This window comes from Pelobates fuscus, chromosome 12 (assembly GCF_036172605.1).
Source record: "Pelobates fuscus isolate aPelFus1 chromosome 12, aPelFus1.pri, whole genome shotgun sequence".
In the NCBI taxonomy this organism is placed as follows: Eukaryota; Metazoa; Chordata; class Amphibia; order Anura; family Pelobatidae; genus Pelobates; species Pelobates fuscus.
This window is the reverse complement of record NC_086328.1, coordinates 35067137-35080631: the sequence shown is the minus strand read 5'-3', so window position 1 is coordinate 35080631 and position 13495 is coordinate 35067137. Positions and strand designations below refer to the sequence as shown.

Genomic DNA, 13495 nt, shown 5'->3' with positions numbered 1-13495 from the left:
GGGGTTAAAATATATATTTTTTCATTTTTTCTAAAATATTTGTAGATTACAGGAATCAGGAACCAGATAGACATTTTTACGCTTTGTTTTGATTTTCAGATCCAATCTGCGCACATACAATAGACTCAATGCTCAAAATTACACCTTAAAAAAAAAATGGTTTGGCAGCTTGTCAAGTCCCGATTTCAATTAACTACAAAGATGTGTATTCAGTACAAATGGAAACCTGGTCGTTTGTCTGTTGAAGTGCTGGTTACACAACAGATTGCAAGCTTTTTGGTTCAGAACCAACTGCGTACCAGTTATTTGTGTCTGCACCAAATTCTTGCAATTTTGCTATTGAATAAAGCAACGCTTTTACCTTTTTTTTTTTTTTTTTTAATTCTTCCGTTGTTCTGACCCAAGAGGGCAGCAGTGCACCCCATGTGGCCCAATTAACGTCTCAATATAGGATGGCCTTTTTTTCTCTGTACTGCAATTGCTTTACTCACCCCAAGCGCAGAAAGGGTTAAGAAGAAACAAGTTCTTAGTGCAATCCTGGAATTATTGAAGCTTAATCCATTGTGAAATAACTAAAAGGCTTACTTTTCTACACCAATTCCAATTACACCATTGCATCCTGCACTTTCATATTGATATTGTGTAATGCTTTTACTTGTAAGACACCGGTAAAATTTATTTATGACGGCAATGAACAGATCACACAATATTATCACACCTTTCAATATCTGGCCTCAAGATGTCAAGCGTTATTGAATCACATTACATTCTATAACATCTAATGCCAGAGAGTTCTATTTCAGATTGTCATACTAATTAGAAATCCAAGGGGCTTTCATACTATTTGTTTAGGGATTGGTAAATTGAAGGGTCGTTTCAAGCGCCATGGCCACTTTAGTAACTTTAAGTTGTTATGGTGCCTGGAGTTTGTACATGCAGCACTGCACATACAGAGATTAGCCCCTTTCCTTCTGGCTGTGGAGTTACATTGGGACATCATCAACCAGCCCCGAATAAGAGTTGCTAATGTGAATTCTGTGGCAGTTTGGCGTCTGGCGCCAGCACGCACAGCCAATGGCAGCACACACACCCATCTTTTCAGACATCCCTCCTCTTCTTGTGAAAGATGTAAGCCAAGGGGGATCGACCGGCAGGTCTAGGTGCCAACATTTGCCAGGTTATTAAGGCTTAAAAAATAGAAAAGTGGGCATCAGACTGAAAACCAGTTGGTACATAACTTTACACATCGCATGATTTATTCACTAAGCTGTGATTTGTAGTTAAGTTAAAAAAAAACTAATTGTTACATTTAGGGTAATAGCGGATTTGGAAAAAACATCTCCAAATCAGCAATAGCCACAACTTGGCTACCGTTGCCTGTTTTTTGCTATTCAGTTATTAATTGAATGGTTAGACGGTTATTCACTGAAATGTGAATTTTCAGGAAGTCAAAGTGAATTTTAAATGAATGGTCAGGCTAACAGAACTAGAAATAGTCTTCCAATCATTTTTATTTTATTTTTTATTTTGCCATTTTTTCCCAAATGATGAAATTCTCTGTGCATTGCCAACAATTCCCAACTGTCAGTGAACAAATCCTGGAATAAACATTACTCATAGCCTTAAACAATTGCTTACCCATTAGGCCTGTCTGCTGTCGCTCAGAAACCTTCTTGGCATCGTTTAACGGGCCTCTAAACTTGCCCATTTCCTTACTGAGATGGAATGCGGACTTTGTTCAAATGAATAAACACAAACAACTGAGTACCGCTTCCACAATGACACAGGCAGGGCCGGATTAACATAGGGGCTGATGGAGCTGCAGCTCCAGGCCCAGGCCCATGGAATAGGCCCATTGGTTTTAAAAAAAAAAAAAAAAATTTTTTTTTTTTTTACATTTTTTTTTTTTTTTTTTACACACTACTCTTAGGGTTGCCAGGTATTTCTCATGTATTTCTTAGGGTTGCCAGGTATTTCTCAGAAGTATTTCTCAGGTATTTGAGGCTGCCTAGCCGGTGCCGGTATTGCAGTAATACCGGCAATACAAATGTCTGTCTCAGTATAAACATAGTTTATTCTGCAATACCAGCGCCGGCCAGTAGGGGTCGCTGTTTGTGTGGAGAGAGGCAGTGATAAGAAGTTACGGCATCTCCCTCCCTGCATCTCTCTACTCACTGATCCGCGGGGGAGCAGTTCTGCACAGAGAGTCCAGACAGCAGCTCCGAGACATGGGGACGCTGAGACATTGGGACACTGGGTAACATGGGGACCCTGAGCATGGACGTCCGCAGGAATTTTTCCGGGGGGGAGGGGGGACATAATTGTAATGATATCCATGCTTGGCCCCTTTTTGACAGTGTCATGAAAGGGAAGGAGCATAGTCATTTTAACATAAAGCCAGGGTGAATAGCGTTTTCACAACTATGGTGTCAGGAATATATGTTTGTATTCCTTACACTATAGTGTTCCTTTCATCAAATTACAGGAACATTCTGGTCACCATAACAACTTTATCTAAATGAAAATGATGTGATGCAAGGAGGCCCCTGGGTGCTCTTTCTTTGAAGGGGTTAAACCGCTCTCAAATGGTTTACCCCCAAAGGCTTCCTTCAGCTCCAGATCTCCAGGTCGCTCAGTGGTATTCAACTTCTGAAACAGAGTGTCAGGAAGTGCAGATTGACGTCAGGCATGGGTGCTGCAGATTGGCTAGAGTGGTCAGCTGACCCTCTAAGCCAATCGCTAGGTCCCGATTCATAAAAATGTTTTACGTTTTTATGAATGGGGAGCTACTGATTGGCTTAGAGTGCTAGCTGACCCATCTAGCCAATCAGCGGCACCCCTACCCAGCGGCCCTCTGTGTTTCCTGACACTCAGTAAATAAAAGTGAACACATTAACACTGATATTGTTTGTTTTTACCTGGGGAGATGAGAAGGTCCAAAGTTTCCCTGCCAGACCCAGGTACCAACGCCTAATGATGTGCTGTCCAGAATGAAGTGCTCCAATCTCATTTTCTTCTCCTTCATTTGACATAGTCTTCTTTGCCTTCTGAGGCTCCTTCTGCTCCTTTACCTTTCTGCTACTTTCTGCTTATTTTGCGCCCTTCTGCTCTCTTTCTGATCCCTTTCTGCTCCTTGATGGCCCTTCCTGCTTCTTGATGGCCCTTCCTGCTTCTTGCATACCCTTCCTGCTTCTTACTGCCCTTCCTGCTTCTTTCTGCCCCTTCCAGCTTCTTGCAGCCCCTTGCTGATCCTTTCTGTTCCTTCTGATTCTTCCTGCCCCTTCCTGCTCCTTGCTACCCCTTCCTGCTCCTTGCAGACCCTCCCTGCTCCCTCTTCCTACTCCTTGCTGCCTCTTCCTACTCCTTGCTGCCCCTTCCTGCTCCTTGCTGCCCTTTTCTGCTCCTTGCTGCCCCTTCCTGCTCCTTGCTGCCCCTTCCTGCTCCTTGCTGTCCCTTCCTGCTCCTTGCTGCCCCTTCCTGCTCCTTGCTGCCCCTTCCTGCTCCTTGCTGCCTCTTCCTGCTCCTTGCTGCCTCTTCCTGCTCCTTGCTGCCTCTTCCTACTCCTTGCTGCCTCTTCCTACTCCTTGCTGACCCCTCTTGCTCCTTGCAGACCCTTCCTACTCCTTGCAGACCGTCCCTACCCCTTCCTGCTGCCCCTTCCTATTCCTTGCTGACCCCTCCTGCCTCTTGCAGACCCTTTCTGCTCCTTGCTGACCCCTCCTGCTCCTTGCTGCTCCTTCTACTTTACCCTCCTGTTCCTTGAAAACCTTTCGACCCCTTCCTGCTTCTTGCTGCCCCTTTCTATTCCTTGCTGGCCCCTCCTGCCCCTTGCAGAACCTTTCTGCTCCTTCTACTTTACCTTCCTCTATGCGGTCTCCCCCACCCCCCATCCCTCACTTACCTGCTCTGTAGGCTGCCTCTGTGCTGCTCCCCTGCGGTTTCAGTCATGAGAGAGAGGCAGGGATAAGCTGTAGCTTCCTGCCTTTCTCCATTCACAGCGCCACCTACTGGCCAGCGCTGGTATTGCACTGTATTCTCACACTAAAACGAAAAATAGCAGCACAAGCTGAAAAATCCGGGGGGGCCAAGTACCCCCTTTACCCCCCCATTCGGATGCCCATGACCCTGAGACACTAGGGACACAGTGGCCCCATGTCTCTCAGTGGCCCCTAGTCTGTGTCCCCATGTCTCCCAGCCACTGTCCCTAGTGTCTCAGTGTCCCCATGTCTCCCAGTGTCCCCATGTCTCTAAGTGTCCCCTAGTGTCCTAGTGACATCAGGACACATGGAGACACTGGGACACTGGGAGACATGGGGATACAAACACTAGGGGACACTGGGCGACATGGGGACACTGAGAGGCATGGAGACACAGGGAGACATGGGGACACTGGGCGACTGAGACATAGGAGACATGGCAGTGTTCCCATGTCTCCCAGCCAGTGTCCCTAGTATCTCAGTATCGCCATGTGTCCCTGGTGTCTCTCAGTGTCTGTAGTGTGCCAGTGTCCCTAGTGTCTCAGTGTTCCCTAGACTCCCAAAGTCCCCTAGTCTCCCAATGTCTCTGTGTCCCCATGTCTCCTAGTGTCTCAGTGTCCCCTAGTATAAAAGAAAAAATCTCAGGCACTCAATGTGATAGATTTAGGCAGGTTTATTGGACACCGCAACGTTTCGACCTGTACCCAGGTCTTTATCAAGTCTCCAATGTCCCCTATGTATCAGTGTCCCCTATGTATCAGTGTCTCAGTGCCCCATGTCTCTCAGTGCCCATAGTGTCTCTGTGCCCGTAGTGTCTCTGTGCCCGTAGTGTCTCAGTGTCCCCTAGTATAAAAGAAAAAAATCTCAGGCACTCACTGTGATAGCTTTAAGCAGGTTTATTGGACACCACAACATTTTGACCTGTACCCAGGTTTTTATCAAGTCTCCAGTGTCCCCTATATATCACAGTATTTCAGTGCCCCATGTCTCCCTGTGTCCCCTCGTGTCTGTCACCCAGTGTCCCCAAGAGTCTCAGATTTCCCAGGTCTCCCAGTGTTCCCTAGTATATGTGTCCCCATGTCTCCCAGTGTCCCAATGTCTCTCAATGTCCCCTAGTGACATGGGGACACTGGGAGACATGAGGACACAAACACTAAGGGACTGGGAGACATAGGGACACAGACATTCCCCCTTTTTGTGTATGTTCGCCCTTTCGGACGTTCTGGTTATGTGATTTGTGTCAGTAGCCCACCCTTTTACCGCATCCATAGACTTCCTGCTTTACTGGACACTGCTGTTAGGGGGTATGGGTTTACTTGAAAGATGAAAGCATGAGATTAGCAAAGGGTATGTGTTTTCTCATAGTTGCATCCTATGAGTTTCCCTACAGCATCATCTCCATCAGATACATGACGCTTAGGAGGTAGGACTGTTTTAGTGTTTTTGGTCAATAAGATTTTGTAATTAGGCCCATCATAATTATCAGCACCAGGCCCACTGGGCTCTTAATCCGGCCCTGGACACAGGAGGTGGCCAGCTTACAGCGAAATCTGAACTACAACATCCAGAACACTCAGACAGTAATATCCTGGCTGAAGGTCATGGGAGCTGTAAAATTATATAATCAGCTTGGGAGTTGTTGGTTGTTGACCTGTAGGTCTCGTTAGATTCCTCATGGAGGTTTTAATGAGTTTCCTATTTCTGGTTGGTCCAATGGTCAACCCAAGCCAGTGGATAGCTATCCTTTGCACTGCATATACGTATGAACAACATTTCCCAAGATGCTCAGCCAGCTGTTAGCCTAGCCATGCATGATGGGAAATCTAGTTCAGACGATTAATTAATTCCCCTTTGGGATCACTTTAAACCAACTTTTATGAATACAGAAGAAGTATATTTGGTTTTATTCTGCTTTTATCATTTCCCGCCCCGGTATATGGTTTCAGTATGTAATGTTGCCATTTAAATTAAAGGTGAAATAAAGCAACATACCCAGGGTTAAGCTCCTCTTAGCACAGGCAATAGAAATGAATGCCTTTATTCCCTAAGTGTGTTAATTATGATTTTTTTTTTCAGATAGCGACATCTGCGTCAAAAAAGGACAGATTTTTGGCGCAGAATAGATTATGGGATGGATTTAGTCCAAAACTATTGAAAGTGATTGCCAATTCCCCCTGACGCAGAGTTTGGCGCTCACTGATCCTGAAATGAAGCATTAGTAAGTTTTAAAAAAATAAAAAAATCATATTTAACTTGATTTAAAGAGTGGATGTGCTGAGAGCTCTTTCTGTCTGTATTGTGCTTTCAGCCTTAATATTGATGAAGTAAAAAGCCACACATTATCATTCAGTATTAGGTCAACCTGCACGTAAAAGCAGAAACAGATGATAATGCCTCAGGCATCATGTCTTTCCAATGCGTCACACACTGCAAGCCATAAATACATACTTTGGTGACGCATTCATGTTTTTTTTTTCCTGTTTATCCTTTGTATTAAAAGTAAACCGTGAAAGGCAATAACTGCCAATTTGCAGCCTTCTATATACGATCACACTGGTACGGCAGGGATTCAGAACACACTGCATGAAGTTAAAACATGCAGCGGCAGAACAGAACGCACTGCTGGTAGGCGCAGGATATGTGTAGTGGGTAGCACTGGATTGGTGCAGTGCACTGCAGACGGTCAGATGAGGTGCAGAGTGCAATGCAGGCAGTCACAGGACAGGCACGGCAGTTTGAAACAGGACAGGTGCACTGCACTGTGGATTGGGGTTGGAACAGGACAGGTGCACTGCATGGTGGGTTGGGGTTGGAACAGGACAGGTGCACTGCATGGTGGGTTGGGGTTGGAACAGGACAGGTGCACTGCACGGTAGTTTGGAACAGAACAGATTTAGTGCACTGCACGGCCAGTTGGAACAGGACAGATTCAGTGCACTGCACGGCCAGTTGGAACAGGACAGATTCAGTGCACTGCACTGCAGGTTGGAACGGGACATGTACAGTGCACTGCATGCAAGAAAGTGTAGTGTACCTCTAACTCCAAACATAATGCATTTCACACAGCAGGCCAGCACTTGATATACACAACACAGTGCAAACTTCAGGAAAACATCAAACAAGTGCAATTTAATGTAAACTACAAGCAGACACATACAATGTGCAAAGTAATAAACATATACAGTGCTGAGTAGGCTACAAGCAGGAACAAACCATTTGCAATGTCACTACAGATAAGCACAATGCATGGACACTGACTGCTTATAGTGTACACAGCACTTAAGGAGGTCCTGGCTTTAGATCCTTTTTTATCCCTCTATTTATCACAGTTTTAAAGGGATACTATAGTCACCAAAACAACTTTAGATTAAAGACGCAGTTACGGTGTATAGATCATGCCCCTGAAGTTTCCCTGCTTAATTCTCTTCCATTCAGGAGTTAAATCACTTTTGTTTCTGTTTATGCAACCCCAGGCACACCTCCCCAGGCTGACTCACACAGCCTGCATGAAAGGAATAAAGGAGGCTCCTGCAGGGTCTAAAATCTATTAACAGAACAGGAGATAAGAAATTCTAAATTAAACAGAAAAGCAAACATTAGATCTCACTTTACAGGAAGTGTTTAGGAAGGCTGTATATGTCACATGCCAGGGAGGTGTGCCCAGGGCTGCATAAACAAAGAGATTTAATGCATGAGCTAGACACCAAAACTGCTTTATTAAGCTAAAGTTGTTTTGGTGACTCTAATGTATGGATTACATTCTCTAATGGGGGGGGGGGGGGGGGGGGGGGGATTTAATCTATGTGGCAAGAGGAGGAGCTTGAGAGGGTATTTTAATCGTTATAAAATACTAATGCTGACTGCGTTGGAATTTTATTAAAATTTCAACAAAATCCAAAAATACCATAAGAGGAAGTAAACAAGCCTGAGGTTGGCAAAAGTTGATACAGTTGATACAGTGGCAGTTAAACTAAAATATAGAATGTGGCAGTGCAGCTTTTAACTTGTGCAGCATAATGAGAACAATTACAATAATTGTAAGCACAGTGCACACTGTAAGCAGACACAGAACGTGTACAGCACCGCGAAGAATCCAGGCAGATAGGTCATGTACAGCACCGTACAGAATGCATGCAGATATAGGTCATGTACAGAACCGTACAGAATGCATGCAGATATAGGTCATGTACAGAACCGTGCAAAATGCATACAGATATAGGACATGCACCGCACAGTGCAGAATGGCGCTATATACATACCATAATAATAATAATAATGCATACAGATATAGGAGGGGTACAGCACCGTGCAGAATGCATGCAAATATAGGACATGTATCGGGCACCGGACAGAATGCACACATAGACCATGTAAAGCACCGGGCAGAATGTACACATAGACCATGTACAGCACCAGGCAGAATGCACACATAGACCATGTACAGCACCGGGCAGAATGCACACATAGACCATGTACAGCACCGGGCAGAATGCACACATAGACCATGTACAGCACCGGGCAGAATGCACGCATAGACCATGTACAGCACCGGGCAGAATGCACACATAGACCATGTACAGCACCGGGCAGAATGCACACATAGACCATGTACAGCACCGGGCAGAATGCACGCATAGACCATGTACAGCACCGGGCAGAATGCACGCATAGACCATGTACAGCACCGGGCAGAATGCACACATAGACCATGTACAGCACCGGGCAGAATGCACACATAGACCATGTACAGCACCGGGCAGAATGCACACATAGACTATGTATAGCGCATGGCAGAATGGACACATAAAAACACGTACAGCACCGTGTAGAAGTAGGCACAGTATATGTACAGCACCTTGCAGAATGCATAGATATACCATGTACAGCGCCGGGCAGAATGCACACATAATGACACGTACAGCACCGTGTAGAAGCAGGCAAAGGATATGTACAGTACTGTGCACCCTGTATGCACAGACGCATAACACTTCCACTACAGAGGACCCTGAAGGAAGCCGGTAGGAGCACTAGGTGTACAGCGCAGAGCTCACTGGATTCCCAGCCTTGCGATATACTCACAATTTCTGCTCACTCGGTTGCTCCAGGCTCGAACACAGGAACTCTATCCACAAACCACGTCCATGGGCGACACCCCGGGCTGGGGACTGGATCTCCTGGTGATCTACTAGTGATCTGTGTCTAAATCCTGGTGATCTGATAGTGATCTGTGTCTGACTCCTAGTGATCTACGAGTGATATGTGTCTAAATCCTGGTGATCTGATAGTAAATTCTCACAACAGCAGAAATCACTGAGCTGTCTCTGAGCTCTCTTTCCTCCAGGTTACTGAGCTGTCTCTGAGCTCTCTTTCCTCCAGGTTACTGAGCTGTCTCTGAGCTCTCTTTCCTCCAGGTTACTGAGCTGTCTCTGAGCTCTCTTTCCTCCAGGTTACTGAGCTGTTTCTGAGCTCTCTTTCCTCCAGATTACCGAGCTGTCTCTGAGCTCTCTTTTCTCCAGGTTACTGAGCTGTCTCTGAGCTCTCTTTCCTCCAGGTTACTGAGCTGTCTCTGAGCTCTCTTTCCTCCAGGTTACTGAGCTGTCTCTGGGCTCTCTTTCCTCCAGGTTACTGAGCTGTCTCTGAGCTCTATTTCCTCCAGGCTACCAGCTCCACAAGTGCCATGTGCCAGCTCCACAAACTCTCTACTCCAGGCAGGGTTTTAGTGGGCAGGATCAATCAGTCTCTGTGCTCTCTGTCTCTCCTTAGCTCTGTAGCTGTCCCACTCTAAACCAGCGTGATGTCTCTCAGGGGCACTTCAGCCTTATGCTGTGTCTTTACTTCTGTCTCTGTTCCTGTGTTGATGTCTCTGCCCCATCCCGTACTCTCTCTTCCAGTAAAGCTGTCTCCTCCCATGTGGGTGGGAGTACATTCACTTTGCGAGTTCTGCCTTCCTTTTACACACTGGATGTGACTCTGTTTCCTGTCTGGGTTCCAGCTCTTTAACTCTTGCTCTGTTTTACCCCCCTGCTGGTTTACCCCTCTAATTTGCATGTTCCCCTCTCTATTCCTGTGAGCTCAGCGGGTGTCTATCTTTCTTCCCTCACTCTTATGGCTGTGATTTCCCCCCTCTCTCCTATCAATAGCTCATTTTAAACGACACCTGGTATCTTCTTTAGATGATCAATGAGTGAGTCTAAGATATCTTGCTAATAATAAGTTGCATCAATTCATTTTCCTTCCAATGAATAAATATAAAAATAAAAAAACACATAAATTGGATTTCATTTTACAATGAGCAAATAACTACCTTGGAGTTTCTATGAGTTGATCAAAGAGGTCAATTTATTATGTTCCCCTAACAGTAAATGAGGGGTGACTTCAAAAAAGACTTGTAAAATGTAGTGCACTTATTGCAGTGGTTATGGTGCTAGGAGTGCCCTGGTGTCGTCCCACGGTGAGTGGTCAAACTGTTATAGTACCGTTCGACAATGTATCTGGGTCCGTTTGACCATGTATCCGGGTCCCTATCCAGTAGAAGCTCTATGTCTCTGTAGAGTGAAACATAGCTTATAGGGGACAGTGTTTCTTAACCTTTTGCAGAGGAGTATCCCTGCAAGTCTAAAAACGTTCCAGTACTCCTGTCTCGAACTGATGTAAATTCTAATTGAAACATATAGACATTGATATTTACCGTAAATAATCCCATATTAGAGAACAAGACTGATTAAAGGTAATAAAGAAAATAAAGAAAATAAATATGACATAATGTGAATATTGTGTATGTAAGGAGGAGTGTGTGAAATAGCAATCTGAAGTATAAAAGTCACAAAATAAAAATATAATAGTCACGCACAGAGGACACTGACACACACATTTACACACGGGGCACTGACACACACACATACACACATATAGGACACTGACACACATTTACACACAGAGGAAACTGAAACATACAGACAGACAGGACACACTCACTCACTGACAGACACACTCTCACTGATTTGACACACATTGACAGACACACACTCATTGACAGACACAAACACAGTTACACACAGAGGACACTGACGCACATTTACACACAAAGAACACTGACACACACTATTGATAAAAATGACACACACATTTACACAGAGAGGAAACTGACACACTTACTGTCAGACATTCTCACTGATTTGACACACACTAATAGACATTCACTGACAGACACATACACATTCTCCCATACACACTCTCACAATTTTTTTTATTTTTTTACTTTTTAATGATTTTTATGTTTGTTTACCCAACCTCCTTACCTTTGTGGTCCAGTGTGGATCCTGTCCCAGTGGTCCAGTGTGGATCCTGTCCCTGGGGTCCAGTGTGGATCGTGTCTCGGGAATCCAGTGTGGATCCTGTCCCTGTGGTCCAGTGTGGATCGTGTAATCCTGCCTTAGCTAAAATGAGTCCTGGGACCTGTCCCACATTCCAGGACTTCCACAGTAACATACATTTTAGTGTGTTTGTACCAGTTTATTTGTGTGTGTCAGTGTGTGTGTGTCGCTATATGCATCTATCTGTTTCAGTGTGCATGTGCATATTGATGTATGTATGTGTGCGTGTGTCTGTGTAAGTGTACATCTATGTGCGTACTTGCCACAAAGTGTCCCTGGATATTTTTCAAAGGTCTTCAACTATGAATGTGTGGATGGGGGAGTGGGCGGGTAGGACACACCTGGCATCATAATAACACTGCGCCATAAAGGTTAAAGTGCTTGGAGTGTTCCTTTACAAAATGTCCATGAGCCATCTGGCAAGTTTCATACGAGTATGTAATAAAATATATTTTCAGATTATTGTACATAATGCAATAAGAGCTATGATATTAAGTTATTTCACATAAAAGTTATGTTAAAAAAGAAGTTAGACGTTGAGTTGCTGACGAATCATGGCTATTGTATTGCAAGAGAACAGGTGGAAACGGATCTTACAGCCATCCTTGTCCTGCAAAATATAACAGGAAGATCTCTGATGTATCGAGTCTTGTTATGTGACTATCACGGTATTCTTCAGCCCACAGCATAACAGATGGGCTGGTAATTCAGCCACAAACTGGCATGGAACGCAACAGTAATTGGAACCAGACACTGATTTATAATAATTTAATACAATTAGCTTTTTACGAGCGTTAAAGCTGAATACTCAACAAATTATTTAACAAATGGAGTAAATTGGGCAGGATGGGATTGATTGAAGGTACATATGTTTAGCTGATAAAAACAACTGTTGTTTGTCGACTGTTTCGTGTAAGTAAAAGAATGTTAATACTCAAACTATTGAGAGGCACTGACACTGTAGGCACTGACACTTAATAACCAGCAAGGGTCAGGCACTGTCACCCCCTCTAAACATGAGTATTTAATAAAGATAGAACCTTTATGAAATACTCGTCTTGACTGTTTTGGAATTTTAGTGAAATTCCAATAAATTCAAGAGATATACTGAGACAAAGTAAGGACTTTCACCAGTGATGGCTGCAGGGAACTGGCTGTGATTAAGCAAGATCTCGCAGTCTTGCGGGATCCTCAGAGACCTCAATGCTATACCATGACGTCCACACCAAAGAGGACCTTGCTGGACCAAGATGGCTGTGTCCGCGATGGACAGGTTCAGATAATAAACTCACCTTTACCTGCCCTCTCCCCCCAGGCACAGGACCCTCAATGTCGCCGTTGGGGGACTTTGCGAATTCCCCCAAACGGTGACAGAATCTTATCTAATGTAAAATACCCCACGGGTAAATTCCAGTATGGATTAAAATGATTTTGATTCTGATGAACTGACCAAAATACATTTGTCCCAATTTTCTTTTTTTCTTCCAGCTATCTCTCCCTACATTGTACGGGGCCCCATGTAGCTGAATGTGGTGCCCTTCTTCAGACGGCAGGTTTTAAATCCCCAGCGTAATGGTGCCCAAATTGCCTCTTTAATTCTATGCGATAAATGTTGGTATTACTATTTCTGAAACACTCTGCTAGTTGCACTCAAGATAAAAGTACGACTGCAGGCACTATAACCATTACATCTCATTGAAGTGGATACTTGGAGTCGCCTGGCACTGTCCCTCCTTTCAGTGTTAAACCATTTGCGAGTAGTTTAAAATAAGGATCCCTGGCTTCCCATTGCACTATCCTTACACACTTCCTTCTAGCCATACCGATTAATATCTGAATTGGCACTGTGATAGGCTGAAACCGACCAGCTGACACTCTCAGCCAATCACAGCCGCACATTGCTGCTCAGGTTAATGCTTCCTCTTTAGCCCAAGCAGCATGGGGGTGAGCTGCTGGGAATTCTCATATAGTCATAAAACATTAAAACACTGAATGGAAGGGTGGCTCCAGGGGACCCCAGACACTGCAGCCACTTTATTGAGATGAAGCAGTTACAATACCTACAGTGTCCCTTTAAGATTGCGAATCAATAACATTCTCCACTTAGAACCCTGGAGCATTCCATGGGTACACTGATCTTGGATG

The 13495-nt window shown here is 44.6% G+C and overlaps 1 protein-coding gene and 1 long non-coding RNA gene across 2 annotated transcripts in view; one reads left to right on the top strand and one right to left on the bottom strand.

The window, feature by feature from the left end:
- CPNE2 (copine 2) overlaps nucleotides 1–9446 on the bottom strand; it is a 98276-nt gene extending 88830 nt beyond the window's left edge. Inside the window, exon 1 of the mRNA XM_063437815.1 lies at nucleotides 9057–9446. The gene's annotated coding sequence lies outside the window, so the exon portion shown is untranslated. The remainder of the gene's footprint in view (nucleotides 1–9056) is intronic.
- LOC134578777 (uncharacterized) overlaps nucleotides 1–13495 on the top strand; it is a 495152-nt gene that overhangs the window by 52120 nt on the left and 429537 nt on the right. The gene's annotated exons all lie outside the window — the stretch shown is intronic.